Source organism: Lissotriton vulgaris, chromosome 10, assembly GCF_964263255.1.
Source record: "Lissotriton vulgaris chromosome 10, aLisVul1.2, whole genome shotgun sequence".
Taxonomy (NCBI): domain Eukaryota; kingdom Metazoa; phylum Chordata; class Amphibia; order Caudata; family Salamandridae; genus Lissotriton; species Lissotriton vulgaris.
In genome coordinates, this window is record NC_141698.1 from 385687678 (window position 1) to 385713311 (window position 25634).

A 25634-nucleotide genomic window follows, 5' to 3' on the forward strand; every position below is an offset into this window, starting at 1 on the left:
GGTCCCTACTCTGACTATCGAGTCATAGATTAGTGTTGTTAAACTGCTAAATTATTATTCACCTTGAGATTTGGGGTTTTGGGACTCAACCTTTTTGTTCTGTCTCCCTTTTCAGCTTACATTAAGAATATTTACGATTACTTCCAACGGTGGAAGCAGCAACACCAAAGACAAAGATTCCAAAGGGAACTTGAAATGTTCTAAACATTCCTCTTCTACCCCAGAGTCGTCGTCAAAAGGTAACTCGGATTCTACTTCAACCTTAGATGCTACATTACTCAAGCTGAACACTGTTCATGATATAGCTCAAAGTACAAAAACCAATACAGATATCCATCAGGTGGAAGTGAATGCTATTCACATTGACCTTAAAGATCTTTCATAATGTGTCTCTAATGCTGAGACGAGGATCAGATGTGTGGCAGATCATACAAATAAATAGGAAAAACACATCCAAAATCTGGAATGCTCCATTACTTCTTTGAGGAGAGACTTAACAGAACAGGAAGACCGCAATCGTAGAAGTAACCTTCGTATCTTTGGTTTACCGGAGGTGTGTGAAAAATTGTCTCCTTCCGCAATTGACTTCTTACTTACTTCGATCCCGAATGTTCTACAGCTCTCTTTCAAACAAGATTTTGATATTGAACGAGCATAGAGGGTTCCACCTTTTAAACCCAGGAATATGTCCTCTCCTATACCAGTGATTTTTAAACATTTGCATCATCAACCTACTGATCAAACTTTGGCACAAATGAGGAAGATCAATTAGGTTCAATGGGAAGGCCACAGAATGTCTATTTCAAAGAATTTTGCCAGAGATACCGTCATTCGTAGTTAAGGCTTCCTCTATTTATGCAAGAGACTTACAGACTTGGGCCTCCCTTTTCCATTCTCTGGTCCTTCTAGATTTCGTATCATCTTCAAAGGTCTCCCACAGATCTTCTATGAACCCTCTGATCTTTCTACATCAATCTGAATCCCAGATGGACTCAGACTCTCTACCTTGCACCTCTTGTTCCTAGACAGCTGTATAGACGGACTTGACCTCTTACGATGTTTCCAGATATCCTTTTTCCTTTTGTTACTGACTAAGAATTAGATATGTTTTTGCATATTCAAGGTGTTAAAAGATGACATATATCTATTTTCTTGCGGTTCTTTTTGTATGCTTTATAATATCTGCTGTTGTTTTTTTTCCTGACATTGAGATGCAGTATATAATGTTGTAACTACTGATGTTCCTTCATATTTTGAATAGGCTAATCTTGATAGTTTATACACTAGTACATAGTGTTCTAACATGTATTTCATTCTTTCTGAGACCATATTTCTTCGGGATTTGTCTTTATAAAGTTGACATATTTTTTTGTTGCTGTTCTATTAACACATTTTTCTACCTCATATTCTTCATGTCTTTTCTCTCTTTCCATGGTACTCTATAAATATATTTTGTGACATTCATCTCACTGATTACCAATGAAATTCTTTTTTCTTTCATGCTATTGTATATATTCAATTTGTTCTGATTGCATTACCATAATGTTTGTTATATTATTATGAATTACACCGTCATTAATTGGTGCACTTTGCCTCTTATTACTGGATGATTCTATAGTTACCATATGAATGTATGTATTTATTTGTAACTTTTTTTAAAGATGTTATAGAGTGTTAAAGTATGCATTAACTGGATTCATATGATATTACAGCTATAATTTTTTAGTCATGAATATTATCCTATTATGGATGTTCCACTTATATCTTTTTCTACTTAGTCTCTCTTTAATACCTGGTTATAATTAAATAATGAAATTACTTTAGTTTTAAATCTTTACTTTGCTTTATAGTTCCTTTGCTATAGGTAAGAATTCTCCTTTCCCCCCTCTCATTATTATTCTTTATTATTGCTTTTTGTCTATATGGAAGTATGTCTATATGTTATTTTTTAGTTAATGATCTCACAGATTATCAATTAACTGCATCATTACCTAATTATATTCTCCTATTATCTTTTAAACCATTTTATTCTGTTCCTATTTTTGTTATTAATTGTACATTATTGTGAATTGCATCTTTAGTATTCATGCTCACAGGTTATCATTAATTGATAGTTTATGGTTATTTTATAATTGTTGTACATATCAACTTGACACCTATTTGATTAATATTAATAGATGTGTTGAAGTATGCACAATCAAACTTTACATGCTTTGGTAGCGAGATTTGTTTGCTTATGTTATCTCATCCCTTCACAGACAATCTACTCAAATTATATTTATTTAGTCTTCTGCTACCTAGTATCTGATGTGGTTATGTATTAGGTATTGTAACTTTTGTTCTACTGTTTAACACCTTTGAGGCAGCCTCTGTTGTTGCCCATCCACGTTGGTTCCCCATGCAATTTTTCTCTTAAGAGACATCCCCTGGTGGGGCTGGACCGTGATGTAGATTTGGACTTCTCTGGAGTATATCTGACCCCTCTTTTCTTCTCCCTTCTCTTTTTTCCTTCTTTCTATCTTTACCCTACTTTCAGAACATCTAGTTCATTTAGTTTTGGGATATATACTTTATTTCCTATCGTTTTTAATTATATTTTGACTGCCTTTATACTCTTTTATCATCAGCATTTATTCTAAATTGTTCAAGCATTTAGATGACTTGCTTAAATGTAGTTTCTTTAATGCTAACGGTTTGAATCATCCTGTTAAAAGGGCAAAGATTTTAGACTATTTCAAGAGTTTATCTGCTGATGTGGTCATACTTCAAGAGACTAAGATAGGTTTAAAAGAGGCTCTTCTTACGAGGAAAGATTGGGTGTTTATTATTACTTGCTCCAAGACTTCTGGGAAGAAGAATGGGGTTATTACCCTTATTTCTAAAAGTTCTGGTTTGTCTATTGTTACAGCTGAACATGATATCAGTGGCAGGTAGTTCAGATGGTTACTTACTCGCCTGACTAATGGTACAGATGATCTATACATTATGAATTTATATGCTCCAAACCTTGATAATCCACTTTTTTGGTGAGTAATAACAAAAAAAACTCACTGATATTCCACAAAACTCAAGAACAATTGTTGAAGGTGATTTTAAACTTCCCCTTGATCCTATTTTGGATAGACATTCAGTGTCATCTTTGAGTAGTTTCGCCGAAATCCATCTCCCTTTCGTGTCTGTTGTATTAGAGACTACGTCCACATTCGCATTCTTGGCCACTAGCATCACCACCCCATTCTTTTTTGAGATTGCTTCAGAGCCTATCACTTCGGTGTAATATTTGTTACGCAATGTGTGAAATAGCTTCGCCTCTAGTTTTGTCTCCTGCAGTAAGGCTATATCTCCACGTTGCCTACGTAGATAATCAAGTACCTTTTGACGTTTAACTGGCTGGTTGAGACCTTTCACATTTAACGATAATATTCGAAGATTAGCTATAGTTGTTGTCCCTATTGGAGTGTCCATAACAGGAGCCATCAATTATACAATAAGTGATACCGTCTCATGACCCATGCGTATGCGCAAAAGTTGGATCGAGAAGAGGGTCTCATACCTTTGTCAAAGCCAGCAGAGTCATATCTCGCAGTGAATACAGGGCTAGTACCCTTTGTAGGGAATCGGCGGACAGAGTTTAAGCTCCGGAATACAATGTGGTGCAATGTACGCAAGTTAGGATGCAAGATGGACAAACCTAAACAAAACAATATACAAAATGCAAAAACAATCCCCCCCTTCACTCCCACCAACCTCCCTCCACCCTCCTCCCTCACCCACAACCCACCCCTCCCTCCCCAATAGTAGAAACAACAGAACATGGCGACTCGGGAATGATGACCACGAGGTCGCCTCCAAGCAGCTTGCTCATAACTATTAATCTTTTGGGGCTGCAATCCCAATCTAGTGAAGGAATAAGCCAAGTATGTAGGCAACAATAAATGACAGACAACAATGGTGCCAAGACCTTGAGTGCAGGAAGGTCAATGCCTTGACTTCAGTATCATAAACCAAGCACAACAGCAACTCTAGAAGAGTTATTGTGGGTGCACCTGACACCAATGGGAGTGCTATAAAACAACACCACAGCACAGTACTTCATACTTCAGTACTTCAGTACTTCATAAACCAAGCACAACAGCAACTGTAGAAGAGTTATTGTGGGTGCACCTGACACCAGTGGGAGTGCTATAAAACAACACCACAGCACAGTATTTCTTTGAGGTCCAAGAGGGACACGGGCAGTATCGTGGCAGCACAGATATAATCATTGTGAATCAATTTCAAATCAAGGATACAAGAGATCGTTCTGAAACAGATCCGGGTTCCAAAGGATACGCTGGCAGGGGGCCCAAAAGGTCCATAGACCATTAACGTGGCAGACAAAATTGGCCAGAACCAGACCCCATGTGGGTGTGCCCTTATTAGTTTCTTTCAATTACAGATGTGGTTATCAACCCTTTAGCAATACCAGACAAGAGACCCTCATGTCAGTTCCAGATCCGACAGTCAATTCAATGTGGATTCAGGAACATGAGAATAACAGTACCAAAGGTCCAAGCCTTAACTCATCCTAAGCCAGCTGAAGAGGCTCCTTGTTGAGCTGAAGGGGAGACCTCCATGGTGCCATCGCCGTGGTCGAACAGGAGTTGTTGCAGTTTTCTCGGGTCAGAGAACACATGTGTCACACCTTGTATGGTTACTCTAAATTTCGTCGGACCAATAAAGCCATACATGTGACCAAGTGATTTCAATTGGGGCCTCATTGCGAGGAAGGCCTTCCTGATTTCCATAGTCTCCTTACTGAAGTCCTGTGAGATGAAGATTTTGTGACCTTTCCATAGCACATGGTTATGCTTGCGGGCGAAGGTAAGTATCTGCTCTGTGTGCTGATATCTTAGCGGTTTACACACGATCGCTCTTGGGCCCTTCTGATCCTTAGAAATTCGACCTGGTACCCTATGTGCTCTATCAAACTCTAGTGGCTGAGTGAAGGTCAGATTTGTGGCCTGCGTGAACCACTCCTCGAGGAAGGGTATGCATGAGTCATGTGATTCCTCTGCTTTTTCCGGCATGCCAAAAATTCTTAGGTTCCCCCTTCGGTTTCTGTCTTCCAATTCCGCAACTTTTTTCACAAGGTGGTCTGAGCATAAGGAGAGGTTCTTGATAGCTCCACACTTTTTATTCTCAAAGTCTTCCAGTTTGCTTATCCTGGCCTCGGACTCCGTAATTCTTGAGTTGATGTCTTTGATATCCTGGCGGATAGCTACAACCTCTTCCTTGGTGGATTTGGCCAAGTCCCTAACCTCTTCTAGCCTGCTCAAAATTGTTGCCATGGCATCCGTCATTTCTTTATTCCCTTTGACTGGCGTCAGTGGGTTAGATTTCAGGCGTTTAGAAGTTACGCCGTTTTCTTTGTCCCCCATCCTAAAGTTGTATTTGTGCGTAGCGATTTGACCTGACGCTGTCTTGTTCTGAGTCCCACCAACTCACGGCGCAGATACTGAATTGCGTTGCCTTGCGTCGTGAATTGCGCTGCGTCGTGAATAGTGAAAGACGATTTTTATTGAAGAGAGATCATAGGTGCACATTCATCAGCAGGAGCCGTCGTTTGCACAATGCTCGTGTTGCTCCTTGTAAATATCATTTAAATCATTAAATGTCATTCGTACCCTTGTAAATAGCACTAGCAATAGTTGCTGCAGAGGTTCAACCAGCATGTCACACACAGTGTCACAGACTCAGTCCATATACATGCCACCAGCTTTCCTAGAGTTTCCGCAGGACTATTCAGTGCCTTGATATCAGCTGCGACAGAAATTCAATCTAGGCTCTGTGGATGGTTGCAATGGTTGTTCCTATATGTGCTTGCAGCATTATTTCCAAGGAGCGTGGTTGATTTTTTCTAGTAACCTGCTTACAGGTCCTCATAGCATATCAGAGGCCACAGTATACATCATGGTATTCAGGCGCAGGGTCGCACAAACACGATGTCAGCTTAGCAAGGGACCGCCATTTTAAACAGTCATCTCAATCATTCATGTAGTGTAAAAGATCCTGCTTGCAGCATTATTTCAGAAAAGCTGTATCTGAGTGTTGGTCTGATCTTTATACCACATCGGTTTTCTCATAGGCATATTCATTCATCTGCAGTTTCGCAGTCTTGGTGCAGGGTGCTCGAGTCGCGGAGACAGGCTCTCAGGCTCTCTGGGTGGCCGCCATTATGATTCGCCAACGCGGTATTCTATACCAGCGCGCATTCAACCACCACACTGTCAGCCTCGCCTCCTACTCACTGCGTTGATGCCGTGTGGATTCACGGTCCTGCATTGCCCAGGGAGAGCCCCAACAGCTCGTAATGTGCAGCGTGGTCGAATCTCCGGGAGACCGGGGGACCACGTGGGTGTGTCCGCCGTCGGGCTCCGCCACAGAGTGCAGCCTCCCTCGGTCAGGGCAAACGGGCAGTCAGCTCCTCTCCCTACGGTCGGATCCGATTCAAACTTTCACCATCGCCGGATCAGGTCTTCCGACGCCCAGGTACCCGTTTTAGTCAGGATTGGAGGCGGATTGCAGCTTCCCACAGCATTTTCGTTCCAGCCGCTCGGAGGAGGACAGAACTACGCCGCCATTTTCTCCGGCGTCCAAGCCACAGCACTTTTAACACCTTAGCTGCGTGTAAACATTTCTCCCTAGTGCTGCGCTGTCCATTAGAACTAGTGCTGAATGGACGTTCAATGGTCGTGCCCAGCACTGGGGAGGTAGCGCTGCTGACGACCATTGGCCGTCAGCAGCACTTAAGGGGTTAACATCATTTCTAATGTCATCAGGCTCAACATTGTCAATGGTAACCTTAAAAGGCAATAAGCCCTTATGTTTTTTTCCCTCTGGTACACGTAAAATCATGAAGTTATACTCCTGGAGTCACAATAAAGGTCTTACCGACCTGGCAGATGATTTTCCTGAGCCATTTCCATTCAACATGTGGAATATTTGCCTGTGATCTGTGTATAGTGTAAAATACGTTCACCAAAGAAAAGATTTTCATTTTTCTATGGCCCACAAACACGCCAATGCCTCTCTTTCAATAGTACTGTATGCTCTCTCAGAATGTAATAACAGGTGAGAGGCAAATGCTATGGTGCCTTCATTACCTTGAACATTTTGAGAAAGAACAGCAGTTAGACCTATTTGACTAGCATCACCCAATAATGTACATTCACTTCCAGACTTGAAAGAAAGCAGAGCTGGAGCTTGAATAATTCGCTGTTTGATGGATTCAAAAGCTTGAACTACTGAGTTGTCCCATTCAATTTTGTCACCTTTCTTTAAAAGCTTACTGAGAGGTTGTACTGCAAAAGCATACCCTTGAATGAAACATGGGTAGAATTTGTTCATTCCAAGGAATGATTTTAATTGCTCTTTGTCCTTGGTGGGGGAGGGGGTAGTATCTCTGAAATATTCTTTACAAGGGAAAATGTTGGTTTGCGCCATCTATAGAAATGTGATGACCTAAACAATCAAATTCTTGCACCAAAAAACATTTATCATATTTTAATGGGATTCCATACTTTTTAAAAACATCCAAGACATTACATTTGTGCTTTTTGATAGAGTTTCCCAAAATTAGCACATTGTCTTGGTAGTCTTGAGTATCAGAAATACCTACCAAGATGGTATCCATGAGCTTTTGGAAAACACTCTCTGTAGATTCCACCCCAAATGGAAGCCTACAAAATGTGTAAACTCCAAATGGAGTCACAAAGGTGGTAACATTTTGGGAATCTGCAGTGAGTGTTACCTGGTGTTAAGCTGGGCACAAATCGAGAACTGAAAAACAAATTGGCCAATAGATCTCGAATTTTAGGAAGTGAATGACAATCCACCAGTATATTGCTATTAAGTGTGCGTACCTCCGTGCACAGATGAATATCGCCATATTTCTTTCATACTTTGATGAAGTGGCTAACCCACTCAGAGGAGTCTGTGGGAGTAATTACAGCTTCTGAAACAGATTTGTTCAATTACCCATGAAGTTCAGCCCTTACAGATAACGGTACATGCCTAGGGTTATGAGAAAATGGTGTGGGTGGGCTTTCACTTTGATTTTGCGCTCAAAATGAAAAATGGTCCCTATTTTAGATTGAAACACATCTGAATACGTTTTTCTAATATTTTTAATTCCTTCAATTTCTGCTAACAAATCAAAAACAGTAGCTACACAAACAGGATTGACTACCCCTGGAACATCAGACCCAGGAATTAGAATCAGGCCCAGATTTGCTAGATTATGCCAGCCAATAACAAGTTTGCCTTTAGGAGCTACATATATTTTTGTCAGGATTTCTCTTCCAAGATATTCTTGTTTTTCAACAAGGAATCCTAGCATAGTGATGTTTTGGTCTCCATTGGCTTTGGGATTAACATCAGTTGGCAACAAGATCTTAGAATCATCCCAATGTTGGGTATATAAAATGTCAGAAATAATGGAGTTACAATGAAGAGACGTAGGTGATAGCTTGAACAGTCTTCTTTATTAGTTCCAACACCATTACAGGTTCCAGTCAGCTGGAGTCAGCTGTGGAATGTTCAACACAATACAGCACGGCATGTACCAAAGGAGTGGAGGGAGAGGGATGTCGGGTCATACCAAGTGCAGCTAACAACACATCTCCTTACACAGTGAAGGAAAGGAAAGAAAAGAAGAAAAAGAGGTAGGGGTGTTGCGGGGGATAAAAGGCAGTAACTGTACTACCTACAAGATTTCCAATGAGATTTGCACATAGTGGAAACTTTAGAACCAACCTTGAGTAACCAGAAGACTCCAGAATAAACATTTTCATGTGGCACAATAATCTTTTGTCCACCTAGGTGTGGACATAGATCTTAAGGATCTCCTAGGAGCAACACCTTCACTTTCACCCCTCTGAGCATCGACTTGCCGGACCAATGCTTCCCTATGAGCAATAATTCTTCCCATGCTCAAGATTTGCCCATTTGCAAGCTGGACAACGTTTCTGTCGACTTTAATTACCTTCATGGGTTCAGAGAAACTTTTGGCCTCCCTTCTGCATGGTCTAGGAACGCCCACGCAAACCCAATAACCTTCTCTGACTGTACGAGATTTAACATGTTTTGTTTCATCATACCAGTTCTTATACTTATATTGGTAATCAGCCATTCTTCTATTAATCTTGTCACAATTCACAACACAGGTGTTATGCCTTTTTAGAGGAGGTGAGAGTCTGGTTTTGGAAACCCTGCCTTTCAATGAACTAAAGGGAGAAATCCCTGTAACCAAATTAGGGGTTGTACAATAGGCCCAAATTGTGTCTTGCAATGTGTCTTCTGCCAAGATTCCTAGGATCTCTGCTTGCTGTAGACACTCTTTTACTGGGCGGTTTATGCGGTCAACCAACCCGTTAGCACGGGGACAATATAGAGCTGTTTTGTGGTTAGTAATGCCGATCTCAGCTCGGAATTCTGTTATGTTTTCAGATGTAAATTGTACCCCATTATCAGTTATCAGTATGTCCTGGATACCTTCCTAGAAGAATACATCCCTCAGAAAGCTGATGAGTACCTTTGTGTTTATCTGGTTCACACAATAATAAACCACCCAGTGAGTGTGGTAGTCCAACATGACCAGTATGTATCGTTCATTCAAGGTTTTGAGGTTGAAGGGACAAATGATGTTGAGGGCTTATTTTGACCATGGACTATCTGAAACTGTTACAAGGGATAGTGGGGGTTTCCTTGCTTGCTGTATTTTGACTGAGTAGCTGCACTCAAGACAGTCTCTCACTGTGTGTTCAGCCCTGGTGTCAGTTCCTGGCCACCAGTAATCCAATCCTATCTTGTTTTTTGTAAGGCTACGCCCTGAGTGACCAATATGGGCTAGAGCCACAATTTTTTGTCTGAGTGTTACTGGTGGTACAATTTTACCTCCCCTACAAATCGTCCCCTCTTGAATATTCCATTCCAGTCTTACATCCCAGAAACGGCTCAATGGAGTAGCAACCTCACTTTTCTCATTGGGCCACCCATTAACAATACGCCTCTTAAGGGCTATCATGTCCTCGTCATTTTGTAAACACTTCTCCATTCCTCTTTACTAAGGCAAGACAATTTGAGTATCATTTCATCAGATTCAATGAAGGTTGCATAATCATCAACATCAGAAGGTGAGCGAGAAAGGAGATCAGCTACTACATTTTTTGAACCTGGCATATATTTTACAATGAAATTGTACCCTTCCAGTCCCAAGATCCATCTTGCGTTCCTTGGTGTTGTTTTTTCAGATCCCTTAGTGGTGAATGCAAACATTAGGGGTTTTTGATCGGTCATCACAGTGAAGGGAATACCCCATAGAAAGAAACAGAAATGTTCGATGGCCCATGCACATGCAAGTGCCTCTTTGTCCACCACATAGTAATTAACTTCTGTTCCTTTAAGGGCGCGAGAAGCAAATGCAACCACCTGCTCTTTGCTGTTGAGAACATGGGTGAGACTGGCATCCAAACCTTTATTTCTGGCGTCAGTACAAAGGACAGTGGGTTTGGTGGAATCCAATCTGCCCAACGATGGGGCGGAGGCAATGCTCTACTTCACTGTGATGAACGACGCTTGACAATCGTCGTTCCACACAAAAGGGGCCCTCGCATTGACTAATCCCCTCAATGGATTCACAATACTAACATAACTACGGGCAAATTTTGCGTAGTACTCAGATAACCCAAAAAATGATTTTAGGTCTTCAACACACCATGGGGTAGCTGTCCCCTGAATGGACTCAACCTTTGGCTTTATTCCATCATGAGAAATAGCATGATCTAGGTACTCTACAGATCATACTCCTATGCAACACTTGTCCTTCTTTAAGGTCAAGACTTCTGAAACAAGTTTGACCAACACACTCCTCAACATGGTATTATACTCTTCCAAGTCTTTCCCGTAAATGAGGATATCATCCTGGAAGCACATGGTGCATGGGAGATCCTTCTATACATTTTACATTATCCACTGGAAGCCAGCGGGTGCTGAGGCCAACCCAAAGGGCATACAAATGTACTGAAACACCCCCAGTGGAGTTATGAACGAGGTCAAGTGGTGGGATTCAGGGTGTAGCTCTACTTGGTGGTAGTTGGACAAGAGGTCCTGCACACTGACACAACTTGCACCTTTGATTAGGGTAAGGCCCTCATGTATGCATGGCAAAGGATGCCTGGCCACCCATATGTTATCATTTAAGTCCCTCAGGTCCACCCATAACCTAATCTCTTTGTTGGATGCCTTGGTCTTGAGAACAATGGGGGCCGACCACTGCAAGCTTTCTATGGGGTTCATAAACCTTGTGACAAGAGTTTGTCTAACTCGGCTTGCAAGGGTGTTTGCATCATGTGTGGTGGTATGGGCCTGACCCTGTGAGCCACTGGTCTAGCATTCGTTTTGAGCTTGATGGAGTGTTGGTAGTCTTTTAGTAGCCCTAAGTTATCCGTAAAGACTTCAGGGAATTCATTGCAAACCTCTGTGCCCCCCACAGACGGGTCAACTAAGAGAACTTGGTCAGGACTATTAGGTTCTAACTTGATGCCTAGATCTCTTTGGTGGTTCCACCCCAAAAAGTGTGATCCCTTCTGCGTGATATAGATTTTGCCAACAGTTCTCCTCCCTTTGAACCCTATGTTCATGGTAGTCATGCCTATCACAGGTATGGGGTCCCCATTTTAACCCCCTGGATGGATGTCAGGAGGCTGCATGTTCTGTTGCCACGAGGGAAAAAATTTAGTGAATGCTTCAGCATTCATCAAGGTATAGGGTGAGCAAGAATCAGCAAATACAGTAACCTCTTTCTTAGCCAAAGTAATGGTACAAGATGGGAGATCATTTGTCTTGTCACCACTTTATAGTTAGAACACCAGTTTGGTTTTTGGGGATGTTCCTGTTCGATAGACAGTACATCTTTGGAATGTTGATCTCTACAGACCCTGGAAAAGTGACCCCTTCTTCCGCATTTGTGATGCCCTACGTAATTGGCCAGATGACTAGGGCAACTGCACCTGTAATATTTAAGCTTGGTTCCTGCAGGAAGAATGCTGAGTACCTTATTCTTGTTGTCTTTGGTGACCTCTTGTTTGCTTATTGCATTAACGTCTGAGTGTTTGTCCTCATCTGCATTCATACCTACCATGCAATCAGCAGAGTGCTCAATACCCACAGCTATGTCTATGGCCTGCTTAAGATCTGGATTTTCTGCTAAAAGCCTCACCTCTATATTGGTTCTGTTGGTGCATCTTATCAACTGATCTCTAATGAGGTAAACTTGCAAGGCTTCAAATTCACATGTATTAGCCAGACCCTTCAATGCCGAAATGTAAGTTTTCACTTTCCCACTCTTTCCCTGTACCCTCGAAAAGAACTTGTGCCTTTTTAACACAACATTGATAGTTTTACCAAAATGATTTTCAAGTCTATTAACAGCGACTAAGTAAACATTGTCATCATCGTTGCTATCTCATCTGCATCTGCAGATACTGAAATGTTATCATATGTTTTATGCCCTTCGATCCCGAGGTTATGAAGTAGTATATGTAGTTTCCGCAGAGATGAGAATCTCTCCCCTCCAAATGCGATCAGATAAGACTCCATCAGACCAAACCATTGTTTCCACGGTAAAAGGGGCTCTCCCACTTCATTGAGGAAAGGGGGTGGTTGCGACATATTTGTAGTGGCCATGTTATCTGTCTTTTTTAGTGTTAATCTCTTTGAAAGGCAACTTTTTTATTTAAAACAACAATTACTCTTAGCTGACTACCGCTGAGGTAGGCTCTCACGCAATGACTGTGATGTATACAAGCACAGCTGTGTTTGCCAGCGTGAGGTGGTACAATTTTGTTCACTGGATACCACAGATAAGAAATTCTTCATTCAAAGTTTTCCCTTCCAGCATGAGGCAGTCTGCTTGTTTACTTTTAAGCTTGTTTTGATGAGCCTTATAACTGCAGTGTCAGCTGTGCCTGTCAACGTGTGAGAAATGGTGACAGGTGTATAGAAGACAAAGGTATTTGACTTTATTTCTTTTCTAACTTGTGCCAAAACATCGATAACCTCAGGTAAAATACGTCAGTAGTTGTGCCTGTCAGCATGTAAAAATGGGAACAGGCTTGAGGAGATTTTGATTTGGTATTAAAGGGTTAAGTTGCCCAACCTCCTCTCCTAGGAACGCCTACTAATGTCATCCCTTCGCTGTCCCGCCTCAGGAAGTCTACGCGTAGAAACGCAGAAGACTAGAAACAAGGAGTTTGAAATGCCGGAGCCTGCTGTTTTGGGAGGAGACAGCACTGCCTGCGGTGGCCCTTTCCTTCATTGGACACAGTGGGCTGCCTCTCACCTTCTCTTCACACTGCAAAAGCCAGCACCTTCTCCTCATGCCACGATCCCCACACAGCTGTAACACTAGACAGGGAGACACGCCCAGACACCCGTCACAGCATGCCAGGTGATCGGACCCCTACAGCGGTGACTCCTTTTTTCTCTCAGCAGCATCAGGCAACCGCGATAGATCCCACAGGCAATGGCACCTCCAAACGACGCTAGCTTCCCTCCTCCTCAGTGCTGTGCTGTCCCCCTAACTGTTGCGCCTGCAACTTTATTAAAGTACTCAAGCATTTCTTTTCTTGAGAATGTAATGGGACATTTCTATGATATAATGTGATCCAACTCTCACTTCGATTGCTGCGTACTTCAAAACAGTGGATCTTCTCACCCTCCAAGGTTGCCTCAACACGACAAGTGGAAAACTAGTTGTGAAGATCGTCAAGCACTCTGACTTACAATTTATTAATCAGCATGATACTTCAATCCATGCATATGGCAGCCCCCGTGTCAGGTAAGAAAAGTAAATACAGTAAAAGGAGGGAGAAGGAGGAACTGAAAGACTAGGTCGGCCTCCAGGGACGTAACATGACAGTAGGAATCCAATTTACTGGGTTCAGAGACCTAGCTTGTGTTGTGGTTACTGATCAAATTTTGTCAGTAAAGATCAAATAAGAAAGAAACATTTCTTTCTAGTGTCCCCTCACTCACCGGGGTTTCCCCACGGTAACATGCTTCATCATTGGGGCCATCCCAGTTCTCTACGAAAAGGGGCGTGCTACGACTTGCGAACTACGTAGGAGCCCTTGGTTGTGAATGACTATGTGTGGTGCAAGTGAGAATGTGGTGGAGTGGGTGTAAGTGATTTAAAAATACCGTGCTAGTGGGCCTCAACAGTTTTTTTTTCTCCTAGGTTGGTATATTAAAATGAGGTATGACACTGCATTTTAACCTATAATGAGGATTAAATCAGTGTTCGGTCTGAACACTGATTTAATCCTTATTAAAATTGTTGAGGCCCACTAGCACAGTATTTTTAAATTACTTACACCCACTCCACCACATTCTCACTTGCACCACACATAGTCCTTCACAACCAAGTGCTCCTACGTAGTTCGCAAGTCGTAGCACGCCCCTTTTCGTAGAGAACTGGGATGGCCCCAATGATGAAGCATGTCACCCTGGGGAAACCCCAGTGAGTGAGGGGACACTAGAAAGAACATTTTCTTTCCTAATGGTCTTTATTGACAATATTTGCACAGTAACCACAACACAAGCTAGGTCTCTGAACCCAGTAAATTGGGTTCCTACTGTCAAGGTAAAAAAAGTACTCACTTTTTTCCCCATATCAGATAGCAAATTACTTCTTGTTACTGTAATTGGGGATGATGGTGAACTGTCACCACACGGTTATTCATCGCCACTGTTACAATGAAGAGACATAGATGATAACTTGATGAGTCTTCTTTATTAGTTCCTACACCATCTCAGGTTCCAGTCAGCTGGAGTCAACTGTGGAATGTTTAACACATTAGAGCCAGGCATGTACCAAAGGGATGGAGGGAGAGGGGTGTTGGGGCATACCAATCATTGCTACACAGAGGGGTACTTTGACTGATTGGCTTTTTACAGTCAATAGTATCTAAAGTATGCACCAATTTGGAAAGAACTTGTGAAACACAAGAAGCAGGAGGTTCTACATCAATAGTGTGTACTTGAGCATTGCCATTGCTCCTAGAAGCCCCTTGAAAATGGCCAAATTTACAACATTTATTACATCTCTTACCTAAAGCCGGACAAGCTGTAAAATTGCTCATATGAAAAATTTGATCCACATCTGAAACAAAAACCAACACTTTTTTTTGGTACAAACTTTTACCTATCTCTTTTAGAGATAAAGTATTCACAGTGTCAGATTCTTAAACCACATTTACAGAATGAGAATTTAAATCATTTGTCATTCTTGCGCTAGAAATAATCGATCTTTAAATTGCCCTAGCCAAGTCTATAACCTCTGTCAAGGTTGTATCTCTAAAGCTTAAAAGACATTTCTGGATTTTCTTAGACTTGCACCCAAAAACAAATTAATTCAGCAAACTTATTTTCCAGCCTTGCTATATTTTCAATATATTAATTCCAAACTTCTGGCACCGGATTTGGTGACCTTCTGTGCCCAAGTTATTAAGGAGAATGGCTGCTTCCTTTTTGTTGAGTATTTTTCAGCTTCCATTGCCACCAAATAACTTTTCAAATACCGTTTCCAGTTGAAAGGGTTAGTTGTAGAAAAGGCTGCAAATGAACCATTTCTGTTAGGTGGTTCTTAATGGACTAATAAGAAGCACGTAGAACAAAATTCTAAATTGTTATGCAGACAGTCCAATAATATTTATATAATTAAAATAAAATTGCTGGTATTTAGCGAAGACAAATAAATCAAAATTCCTTTTTAAACCATAAGACTTCGGATGGTTGGAAACAATCAAAGTAACATAAATACCTGTCTCTGAACTCTTGGCCTGTGAGAAATCTGCTCCTTGCTGGTTGCCAAGCAATTTAGGATACCACAAGCGCACTGTAGGCAGATTAGCAATGAGTGAGACCTCGTTCATGTGATGTGCTGTCAGAAGCGCCTGAGCTCGCTATGATAAGTTACCAATGTTACGCGCATATACATGCTTCAAACAGACTTGAACAATGGCAAACTTGCCTTATTAGGCTTAGCTCACTCGAGAAGATGAGCAGACCCTGCAAATCCTCTTTTACATCCAGGAAATGTGGACAGCATAGATCAGGTGACCAGAAGGATCCTTAACTCTAAGGACAGAAATGGAAACAGGGGCAGTAGGCTCCATAAATACGGGTGTTGTCAAATGAGAGGTATGGTGTACCAAAAGAATACAAAGGAATGCTGCTGAAGTACACAAAAATGAAGTCTTCTTTATTCAGGTAAAAGGAGGCCACATCCTGCAGATCCCTTCTCCATTAGTTTCCAACTAAAACTAATTAGACTGGAGTTGGAGGTGCTCAACATAGGAGTAACCAATGCATGAGTTGCTACATCACAATTATCAGGCATGCTGTGAAGAAAATAGAGAACAGACTATCACTACAGTCTGCTACATCTTTCCATTTTAGTTCAGGGTGTAACCACATGGCAGAATATCTTTCTCTTGTGTTTTTATGTACATTGCTGCTAAGGAATGTGAAACATGTGAGGCTTTGGATAGGATGTCAAAAAATAAGCAATTGTTATCTGTGATAAGTCGGCCTTTAACAAAACCAAATTGTTCCTTTCCTAATAGCTCAGGCAATTGAGATTCCAAACCTAAAGCTGGGGATTTTGAAAACATTTTGTAAACAATATTAACCAGAGAAATGGTTCGATAATTTTTGCAATGTTGTGGATCTTTGCCATCCTTAGGTATGAGGAAAATAAGGGCATCTGAGAAGGAGCCAGAAGATTTCACCTGATTGTAAAAAAGAACTTATGAGAGTATGTAGTTTGGGAATTAGTAAACGTGTAAAATGGGTGAAAAATTCAACAGTGAAGCCATCTGGGCCAGGAGCTTTAGCTTTCTTGAGTGTTTGTAAGGCAGTAAGAAGCTCCTTCTGTGTTAGTTCAAATTCTAAAAATGAGAGATCTGGTCGTGTAGCAGCAGAGTGTTGAATATTGAATAGAAATTGAGAGAATGGTCTGAAGAAGGAATTTCTGATGTGTTCAATGTTTATTAAAACTGGAGAAATTCACTTAAAATATCATCATTTTTTAATTTCAGTATACGATTTTTATCCAAAATAGATTCTATATTGAGTTTGTTATGTTTAACTGACAAATAGTTATCTTTATTCTGACCATCATAACATTTTGCGCTATACTTTAATAAATGAGTAGAACCATTATTAGTTGTTTCCTTATTAAACTGAAATTTAGCATCTACAAGTTCTGACAAACAAACTTTCAATTTGGAAGAGTAATAAGAATGCTCCAATCTCTTTATTTTGGCCAAAAGGTCTTTGGAGAGTTCTTGTGCCTTTCTACGTTTTCTAGAGACATATCTAATAACAACAACTCTAGCTGTTGGTTTAAAAGCATCCCAAACCACATGGAAAGGCAAAGTGTCTGATTCAAAAGGAAATATTCATGCAAAAAAGAAATAAAGGAGGACATAATTACTGAATCTATGAGAATGGCATTATTAAAATGCCACTTCCAAGTTAAACTGGGTTTCTGTAATATGTCCAGTTGGATAGTAATGGGAGCGGGATCAGATATTAGAATAGATCCAATATCTGCTGCCATCAACGATTGAGATATGTTATGGGATATAAAAAATAATCTAATCGTGACTGGGTGTGATGTGCTGGAGAATAATACGTGTATTCTCTTAATGTAGGATTACAAGGTCTCCAAGTAGCTATAAGCTTGTATTGCTTAATTGTTTGTGTGAAAGGTTTATGAGTTTTGTGAGGAACAGGGGTGATTGTCGAATTCCAATCTAGGAAAGGGTCAAGGATTTGCTTACAATCCCCTGTAAGAATAAAGTTATCGTCAAAACACTGTGTAATTTGTGCGGCCAAGGAAGTCCTGATGGAGGGATCTCTAGCTGTGGGTGCAGAAATATTCAATAAAGAGATCCGGGCATTGCCCATCATTAATTTAACAAACAGCCATCTACCATCATTATCTGCAAATTGTGATATCATTTTAATAGGATGTGATTTTTGACAAAGAGTGAGAAGTCCATTTCGGTTACCATCGCCCGAAGGAAAAAAGACCTTCCCCACCCAACCTCTCTATAATTTTATAGATTTTTCAGCCGTCAAGTGAGATTCCTGCAGACAAGCTAGATCTTCCCCCAATCTAGCTAAATGTGTCAAAACTCTCTGTCTTTTGATAGGCGAATGTAGACCTCTGACATTCCACGAAACAAGTTTTAAAGACAAAGGACAAAAATGTAGATAAATAGTGAACACCAACCAAAACAAATCTCTGAACAACATGAAATATACCAAATAACAAACCGACTATGTGTACATTGAAACAAATGAGGTGAAAGAAAAAAGAAAGAAGAGTGATAATCCGAGCAAAAAAAACAGCATTTGAAATATGAAAAAACGACAGGAAAGAAAGAGGAGTGCTAAGGTGAAAGGATAGCGAAACAAAGCTATCAGAAAAGAGAAGTGTAAGAGTAAAAGTAGTGCAATGGAGCGGGAAGATGAGTAAATCTAGAGACTTATAAATAATCCAACACATATAAAAGGTGAGGGGAGGTGAGGCCACACGGAATAATGACGTGTCCAGACCCAATATGGAAAGGCAGGAAGGAGAGCAGAACCGACGGGTAGTGAAACATAAGGGGAGTATGACACGGAGACATAACCTGTGAGGAGAAAAAAAGGAGATTAATTGTTATGTCATATTTAATTTATACAGCGCACGGATACACAAAGTGTCCCAGCACTTAATTGTATAATCAAAAAATATTAACGAGAACAAGCATTGTTAATAATTATCAGCACACAAATAAACTGTTACCAGATTTGATTTGACAGGACACGGGAAAACCCAAAAGGAATAGCACTAGGGTCCTTGGGCAGTAATCTATTACACAAGACAGAGGACCCTAGGTATTTAGGATCATGAAAATGATAGACATACACTGGATAGTATATAAGACCTCTGTCCAGCCGGACAGGAATTTATTAGTTAAATATTCTGCAGTGGTTCTAGTATTTCAACATTTATACAAAAGTAGGCACAGCCTGTGACCCACAGGAGACAAGACAAAACAAGTGACAGCAATTTATGTAAAAGCGCACAAGGCGGTCTGTACTATTATTCAGTATAACAGACTAGGATTCATTCTAAGCAAACCATTGTTAAAGGCATTTTGTGTTTCCACAACAACATATGTCGACCTTAAAAGCACCATATGTTGTTGTGGAATCACAAAATGCCTTTAACAATGGTTTGCTTAGAATGCATCCTAGTCTGATTTACCCCCACAGAGAAGGGGTTAAGCAGACAGGGGTGAAAGAGGCCATATTGTGCACCTATTGAACGGAGTCGCGGTCTCAATGCTAGGAACTCCTTGCATTGATCTGCAGTTGGTTTGGAATAGTCTTGAGTGAAAAATAAGGTGTTGCCTGACCAAGTAATGTGATGTATTGCCGTAGCAACAGATAAAATCTTGATCAAGTCGGTATACTCCAAAAAATGTAGGATCACTCCCCTTTGTTTTTACACTGTGGAAGAAGACCTTGGAGATACTGGGCCCAACCGGTGGGCCCTCTGGATATTAGGAAGAGTACCATCAGGTAATTTGAGAAATTTTTGAATGAAGGATTTAAAGAAACTAATTGGGTCTGTACCTTCCACTTCTTCAGGCAATCCATAAATACAAAGGTTGTTTCTTCTGTTTCTGATCTCCAAATTTTCAATTTGCTTGTGCAACGCTAAAACTTGAGAATGTAAGGATTCCATTTTGGTAGTGGAGGAATTTAAAGAGTCAATGTGCTGTTCCATTGTGATGACACGTTTTTCCAAGCTTGACCATCTATCAGTGAGGAGTTGTAGCTTAGAATTAGTTTCTTCAACAAAGGGATGCAAGGCCCGGATTTCTTCCAACAATAATTCCATCAAAACTGAAGAAGGTTGCTTAGGGGGAGAAGAAGGATCCTTCTTTAAATATATGCTCAGCGCTTTGTTAACACCAGAAGATATAGTAGTTGCAGTTGCCAATGCACCCTTAAGCGAGGCGTTCGTTGAGTCATCCATGGAGAGACAACTAAAACGTGATGTGAATTAAGAATTGGCGTGTTAAGGACTTTGACTGCAAGGAATCCTTAGTTAATCTTCCCATGTACTGGAGCAGAAATGTATTTAGAAGATCAGCAATGATGGAATGCCAACTCTCAACAAGTAACCCCTTGGCATAATATATAAAAATATATTTGTGAGGAAGTACAGAATTTCAAAAGTCTCAAGGGAGATTAAGAAATGCACACACCATTACAGACAGTCCGCAATTGGTGTAAAGACTTACAAGCCTGAATTTGACATAAAAACAGTAAGGAAAGAAAGCATAGGGGCACAGGCTCCGTTAAGGCAACTGCGGAAAGCTGGCATACATTGTTAAAGACAGACTTTATCCCTCAAAGAGAGGCAAACAAAAAAGTGATGCACGCACAATCTGCGTTATTTGCAAATTACCACATACAGGAAAAAACTCATCCTGAAGGTTACCAAGCAAAACACTGTGATTTCAGAGGAAGAAAATGTCAGTGCCGTAAGGCAGCCCCATGTTATGAAAAGTTGAGGGGTGTGTGGCACTTAAGCGGCGCGCTGAAAAAATATTCGTCAGCAGGGAGGTCACAAAATGTCTGCCGCTAAACTAACAGGCTGCTCCAAAGCGCGCAAATAAAAGAACATTGCCTGCAGGTCACCATTAGATGAAAGAAAGAGTACCTGTGATGCATTGAAGCGTCCGACGCTCAGTCCTGCATTCCTGTGTCTATATGTGCAGAAGTTCCCGTGTCAGGGCTGCCGCCATCTCGGTCATCCCGGGAGAGTTACAGACCAGCCCCCATCTTCTTTGAGCGCTAGCCACGCCCCATCATATGACCTTTTTGAAATCTTTGAAAATCTAACTTTTTGCTGAATAATCAGTATGCACTATAATTACTTTTAATTATTTGTGCTTCTCAGTATAATGGATGCAATGCATGGGAATCAATGTGCTTTACAAAATAAATTCCTAATTAAATAAATGATCAAAGAAATCAATTATCTATATAAATAATTAAATATGTCAATTAACTAATACTTTTAATATTAATATTAATAATAATAATAATAATAATAATAATAATAATAATAATAATAATAATAATAATAATAATAATAATAACATAATATTAACAACAATAATTGCTATAGAGGTTGGAAATTAGATGCTATAATGAAATTTGAATACTACTACATTGACTAGTGAGATCTCAAAGAGAAATATGCACAGGAGAAGGAGGTCTGTGTATTAACAGAGAGAGAATGTAGAAGATTTTATGCTAATAGAGAGCAGCTTCATTGTACCATGTGGTTTTTGGGAATGAAGTGAAAGGCACATATTAATGAGGCAACACAGATTTTTGGAAGGCAATTAAAGCTACCAGATTGATTCTGTCTACATTGTTATCTACTGTTTTGTTATTAACGTTTGGGGTGTTTGTGTATGTCATAGGTTGCTTGGCTCTATAAAGGATAATTGCACAAGTAGGATCTATAATAAAACGAGAAAACACTACTTTGTTGGTTAAAAGGTTGTTAAATGATTTTTTGAGTACATGGAAAATTGAGGGTTTGTTATGTGACTCCAAAGGGAGTTTATGTCAATGCTTACAGCTACCACCATAAAAGCTCTGTCATCGAACAACATTTTATTGCTTTTGGATATTTTCACAAACAACTGTGTACCTCAGTTTAAATTTGGAGTCTGAAATGGAAGAGAAGCAGTTGATAATATTCTTGTGTAGTATATCACAAGATTTAAACAGCGCTCTTTACTTAACCAGAAGCTGATGAAGTGATCTGAGGATGGTGATACTGTTGTCCCTGTATCTGACCCCTGATATTAGTCGGGCAGAAGCATTTGGAAACAGCTATACACTTATGTAAAGTTTCTCAGGTAGTACTAGTTCTGTGATTGCAACAAATTCATGATTATAGACATGTGGTATTATGGTGCAATGTAGGGTGTAACTTTCCCCAAGAGTTTGACCGGCCAAAAGCATGCAGCCTAAGAGATCTGGGCTTCTAAGGAGAGATCATATTCATAAAAATGCCCAGGTTATGACGTGCAGATGCATGTACTGCGACAGAGCAAATTTCATTAGGAAATATGATCATAAAGATTAAAAGTAGAATCGTCAATTTTGGGAATATAATTAACTCTGTGTACTAAAATTTTCTGGAACATTAGATCATGTCTTGACAGGGAGGAGAGGAATCCTTGGGTCTAACATAAAATGTATCATCTTGTGTGATGTAGAATGACTTGCTCCTCTATATATGACTCTCTCTCCTGTCAGACTCTGTCATAGAATATCCCCTGGTGTCCACCTTGTGAACATCAAGACCAATGACAACAGGGAGCAACCTGGAATCAGCAAGTAAGCCCTCTACTCTCCATTTGTCAAGTCAGTCTGGGAAGCTCTGATCTTTACTTCTGGATCTCATCATTAATCCTTTCACTATTTTTGATTTTTTTAAAATAAAAAGTTAAACATGCTTGTATTCGTGTTGATTGCTCACTTTCATGTATTTGTCTCTAATATCTCAATATCACTTTTATAGTTTGTCAATGACCATTGACCATAATTCTCCTCTCTATAGCTGCTGGAACAGGAGATACCTTGACAAACACCAACCATGAAGTCATTTTTCAGCAGCTGACATCTGCGTGCTTTTCCCTTCTGCCTTATTGCTTTGTTCTTCCTTTTGTCATTTGACCTGTTTTTGCCTTTTGCCATTTACTCCGTTTTTCAATATGTTTTTGCTTTCTGTTTCAATTTTCCTTTTCTCCCCTCTTTTGCCTCTGCCTCAAGGAACGACTCCTCATGGGGTAACTGGTTGTTACATAGTACCCAAATGGGAGAAGGTAACGTAGGTAATTCGTTGGATATGGAAGAAGATGGAGGTTTGAGTGATGTAGAATAGGATGGAGGGGGGTCGCAAGATTTAGGTCTCTTAACCTGGAACATAAATGGGCTAGGCAATGAGCAAAAACGGGAATACCTAAAGGAAGTTATAAACAAAGTGGACATTGCCTGCCTGCAAGAGACCTGGCTATGCGACGTCACCCCTATATTTGACGGATACGTCCAAATACAGCAGACAGCCATAAAGAAAAATTATGGACGGCCCTCGGGGGGGCTGCTGACATTGGTATCAACAAAAGTTACGAGGGAAATAGAACTGTTGAATACAAAATGTAAATGGGTACAATCATGCAGAATTGAACTAATGAAGGTGGAACAGAAGTATAAAATGATGATTTTAATGAATGTATACATGCAGTGGGATAATGGGGAGGAGTATGAAAGGGAAATGAGGTGTTTTAAAGAGGATGTGGACAGTACTCTAGAAAAATATCCCGCAGATACAATAATAATAATGGGGGATTTTAACCATAAATTAAACCCAAAAAAGGCAGACCTTTGGAATAGGGAACAGTTAGAGGTGTATGGAATAAACCCGGCTAAGTTCCCAATTGGGGAAATCTCGAAACAAGATCTTGGTCTAGCGCACACCTTAGGAGGTAGGGGCTTTCACTGCGTAAATGGGAGAATAGAGACAGACTCACCAGCAGGAAAGACATTCATCCAAGGGCAACAGAACTGCCCAATTGATTACATTTTCTTACAGGCCTGGAATTTCACCCAGATTAGGGAGTTTAGGTTAGAACAAAAAGAAGTGAGCGATCACAAACTCCTACATACAATAATATCAGGGGGAAGGGAATTACAGAAAGAAAGCGTGATCCCCCAGGAGGTCGAGTATCCCAAACGGGTGACGACATGTCTTACTGAGGATTATATAGAAAAATTGAAGGCCATGCAAATAAAAATTGTACCTGAAAACTGTGAGAATAAAAAACTGGAATGGTTTATAGGGAAATTAGAAGAGGTGGTTCATTGCCTAAAGATAACATTAAAAGGGAATAAACCCATAAGGGTAAAACAAATAAACCAATGTAAAGGGTTTTCTGTGGTGTGCCAAAACAAGAAAAAGGAGATACGAGCAGTACAAAGAAGACAAAAAAAGAACTTTACACTAGAGAGACAGGACCTGCTAGTCAAGCAGAAAAAAGAATTCAAGATAATGGTAACCAATGCAAAAAGGGAATATAAAGAAAAATGCTGGTTAGAACTATTAGAAGCCATAGAGAATAAAAATCTAAGGCAATTCTGGAGATTAGTAAAGTCTGTAGCGGGAACATCAGATGGAGAAATGAACTGTGTGGTGAGTGAGGCAGCATGGGAAGGGTACATAAGGGATCTGTACGGGGTAAGGACTCCCAGAGAGGAGGTGGAGACCAAAATATGGCAGGAAATCTCAGATGACCTATTAATTCAATTTAAGGAAGAACAAGTTGAGCTCACAATAAAAGAACTTAAGTTAACCAGGGCAGCAGGTCCGGACAATCTTCCTGCTATAATTCTGAAATCCGATGTTAATTGGTGGGCAAGATTTCTTGCCAAGATGTTCCAGGTAGTCCTAAAAGATGGGGTGATGCCACCAACCAGGAAGGGGGCCATAATCAGGCCAATCCACAAGAAAGGGAGCAAAGAGGAGCCTCAAAACTACCTGTTGATTAATCTCCTAGATATAGGTGAGAAAGTGTTTTCTAAAATTGTACTGAAACAACTGAATGCATGGGTAGATGAGTTTCAAATAATACCCACAGAACAGGGTGGATTTAGAGCAGGCCACTCGACAATTGACCACGGATTTGCTCTGTGGGCGATGGCGATGAAATCGACGGAACAGAACGGCAAGTTATGCTGCTGTTTCGTCGACTTCAAAGCAGCCTTTAACTCTGTGGAGCGGGCCTGCCTATGGGAGATATTAGAGAGGTTGAATATTCCTAAGGATCTCCTTACAATAATAAAAGAACTCCACAGTGAAAATTGGGGGCAAGTAATTAAGGATAAGGTGGGTTCTTTGACCCCAAAAATACCCATTGCCAATGGATTAAGACAGGGCTGTGTGCTGGCCCCACAACTTTTTTCGATCTTCCTGTCAGATCTCCCGGCATATTTAGAGGTGGAGGGTAGTGCCAGCCAAAAAATGGATGGCAATAAAATACCCTGCTTATTGTACGCGGACGATCTGGTAATAGTAGACCAGACCGAGAGGGGCCTCCAAAGGAAGCTTAACGCCTTCAATACATATTGTGCCAGCAAATTTTTAACTATTAATTTGGATAAAACCAAAACCCTATGCTTCGGGAAAAAGATAAGTAAATTCACTTGGTATATAGGAGAGCTCAAACTGGAGACAGTTAATGAATATCGATACCTGGGTTTATGGTTCGATAGGGCCTTAAATTGGAACTCCCACCTGGAAACCCAAAAAGCAAAGGCACTCTCTTCCATATGTGGTCTAAAAAAGTTTAATGGGGACTATGGAGAGATGTCTCACCGACCTATGCTGAGAGCTTTCGAAGCAATGATACCTTCCCAAGTTTTATACGGCGTTGAGATCCTTT